Genomic DNA, 3,533 nt, shown 5'->3' on the forward strand with positions numbered 1-3,533 from the left:
AAGATAGAACAGCTGAGAGCGGGACGCAGCTGTGTGTGGAGCGAGGATGCGGAGGGGAAATCAGAGGAAGAAAAGAAGCCCACAGGGGTACAGGGGACACTTGAAGACTGGTCCTGAAGGCAATAAACAATTGGATCGGGGCTCATCGAGCTGGGAGAGAATAGAGAAAAGGCTTCTTATCCCGGACAAGGCTCTGAGCAGCGCGGGATCGTCAGCTGGAGCAGCGGTGAGATAAAAGAGGGCAGCTACCTGCAAGGCTATGCCCTAAAGAGTGTTTATTGTTTCCTTGTTGAAGTTCAGACATTTGTTGAAGTTAATCAGAGTTTATAGAAGTTAGTGACTGAGAGAGCCAGGGCGACAGTTGCTTTATCACAGTAAAGAAGCAAAACCACCCGGAGAGATCTGGTGAGAGAAGATCACACAGCGTAGAGACAAAGAAAAAGAAAAAGAAAGAAATATTTTCTTGTGTATTGCAACCGTTAAATGTCAGTTGATCTATATCAGAGTCGATGTATGAGTGGGCTGAGCCAACTGAAGATGTATTAAGTCAAAAAAAAGATATACCTGAAAAACATAAAACAAACACAATCTGTCTAATTGCATGTTGATTATAAGTGTAAAAGAAAATAAAGAAAAGTGATTAACCCCAAAGCAAACTGTGAGTCCATCGCTGACGTTAATTCTGGGTGTCATCAGGAAGTTCGGATAGACTTGTAACCTAGTAAGACCATATCTTTACTGCTGTTGTATTCTTGCGGTAGAAAATAAGTAACACCCCCTGACTAATAACATCGAGAAATAATCAGAAATAAATCCTGTTCATGATGAGGAAGAGGACTCCGATTCAACCGTCCCCGTGTCGCAGGACTCATCAGGCTCCAAAGAGAGTGCTGCATTGGGGAGGCAACGGCAGAGTCCTGAGACAGAGACCCTGCAATCCTCGCAGACGGTGACTTGTACGTACCAGCAGTGGTGTTAGTTGTGTTCTGCATTTTTGGTTTTTACCAATTTACACTGATAAATTTGAGTGGGGGAGGGAGCTCCCTGTGCCAGGCACTGCACCTGGACGCTCTGCATGGGCCCGTGGGGCTGGAGCCGCTTTTTGGGTCCACGGACCTCCAGGCTCTCCACCACGGTGGGGCTGCTTCAGCAGGGGCTGCTCAAGCCAGCTGAGGAGGGAACTGAATTTTGGTGCGGGGCAGGCGTGCCACGGGGGATGCGTCTCTTGCTTCAACGCGCACCCAGGGAGGGCTGTGGGCAGGGGGGCTGAGCTGGGCTCTTCAGGGGTCTGGGTGGCCCCAGATCTGCGGGTGGCATGAGAGCAGGGGTGGGGGACACTTTTCCCCTTAAACAAATCTAACCTACTCTCTGGTGGGTGGACGGTGTTATGTGTTTTTTCAGGCGGAGGGCTACGAGGTACAGGCAAGTGAGGGACTAGATGCCTTGACAGTAGGCCGAATATTTTGGGGATACATCCTTATTAAGATATCATGAGTAATTCTTGTGGTGGCTGTCCTGTTGAAATGTTTTAAGAATGATCACTGTTCTTTAGAAAGAAATGTTTAATAGCAGTCAAGGACCTGATGAGAGCTTTCTTTTTATTTGTGGACAGGCGCTCCTTCTTCAAGAGCAGCTGCTAATGCTCAATGTCAACATAATTACTGAAAAAATCGACGAGAAGCTAAGCGAAATATTCTTCAGCTACTGACAGAAGTGTCTGAAAACACGTCCAGTGAGAAATGCAAAACCTGCCAACACATCTCCACCACCCCCACTATTACTACACCCCACAACAGAGCCATCAGCATCCCAGGATCTTACAGCTGCACCTCCAGAAATGTAGTATACCTCATCCAGTGCCCCAAATGCCCTGATGGAAGATACATGGGAGAGACCAAACAACAACTGCGCACCAGAATGAACGCACACCGGAAATCCATCAAAGACAGAAACACTCAATTACCGGTGGGGGCACATTTCTCACAGGAGGGCCACTCTCTCTCCAATCTCTCAGTCCTGATCCTCAAGGGAAACTTACACAACAGTTCCCAGAGACAAGCCTATGAGCTCCATTTCATCAACCTCCTGGATACTAGAGATCATGGACTAAACATAAACATTGGATTTTTGATACATTATAATCTGCCTGGCAACTGACTCCCCAGCCCAGCCCAGCCCAGCCCAACCCCTGGCTTGTTTACTTTTCATTCCATCCAAGAAGAGCACACACCAACTGCTGAAACTTCCTTAGCCTCATGAAGGGTTTTTGAACCTGAAAGCTTGCTTAATAACTATTCTCCAACTATTTGGGTTGGTCTAATAAAAGGTATCAAATTCACCCAAGGAACCTTGTGTGCGTATAAATTGGCACTTAATAAATATAGGCTGAGCATATGGGCTAGGGACAGACATTCAAAAAGCCAGAGCCTGAACTGATTCAATCTTTTTAGGTTAGTCTAACCTGCCTACATTGAATCAATTTGGAGGTGACTAGACATTCACTTTTAAATCAAGAAATGCAGGCCTGCAGTGGCTAAGGCTAGAAGCTGGAGGTGCTAGAGCAGCCCTCCCTTCCCTTTCACACTGCTGAGCATGACCAGGCCCCGGCAGAATGCTCTGATTAGGGAGGGGTGTAAACCCCCACCCTGCCTGCACTCTGGCTTTTCTCTGCTTGTTTTTCAAGGGGCGGGAGTGTTGCCAGCTCCCAGCCCCTGGCTAACACTCTGGGGCAAAGGGGAGGTGTTCAGTGCATGTTAAAGATCCTGAGCTTTTCAATCCCTCTCACTGCTTCTTCATACTGTCTGCAATCCTGACAGGTGGGGGAGCCAACAGGGAGCTGATAACACCGATTTATCAGCCCATCGCCAAGCAACAGCCTCTCTCATTAGTTCAAGCTCTTCTTAAACAGCTTTTTCCAAGGAAGGAGCAGAGGCATATTACCAGCTGATATGCTGATTAGCTCCCAAAAGCCCTGAGTGGACACTATTCTGTCTGCCTGTCCCAGTGAAACTGGAGACATAGCATAGCACATGGCTAGGGTCTGTGGGGCTGTAGGAGATGGGAGGGAGGAGGGGAGGGAGGGATTCCTTCTTGAGCAGCAAGTGGTTGTGGGGGAGAGGGCAGGAGGAAGCCAGGCTGACGCTGCTCTGCCTGTAGTCTCCACTGGAGCTCCAGCTGCAGAGTAGAGGGGCGGGGCCAGCCCTGTCCTCTGAAGCAGAGAGGACAGCCCAGCACAGCACAGCCCAATTCAGGGCTGCAAAGCAGCTGGGATGCTGGGGGACTCTGGTTTAACTTAAACCAGGAAGGGGTCTGGGACAGACATTGCATAAACCACTTTGACCCTGTCTGTCTGAAGTCTGATACTACATTCAACCAAGGACCAGACTTAAGGATTCCTTCATCCCAGGTGAGTTATGTTCCCTTTTCTGATCTCTGGCCCTATCATCCTTGAAGTCTATTCTGCACAGGGTCACAGCTTCCACAGAAAGGTTGGGAATTCTGCTCTTGGTTGAATGTTACCTGAATTTGCCCCC

This window comes from Alligator sinensis, unplaced genomic scaffold, assembly GCF_000455745.1.
Source record: "Alligator sinensis unplaced genomic scaffold, ASM45574v1 scaffold981_1, whole genome shotgun sequence".
Classification (NCBI taxonomy): Eukaryota; Metazoa; Chordata; order Crocodylia; family Alligatoridae; genus Alligator; species Alligator sinensis.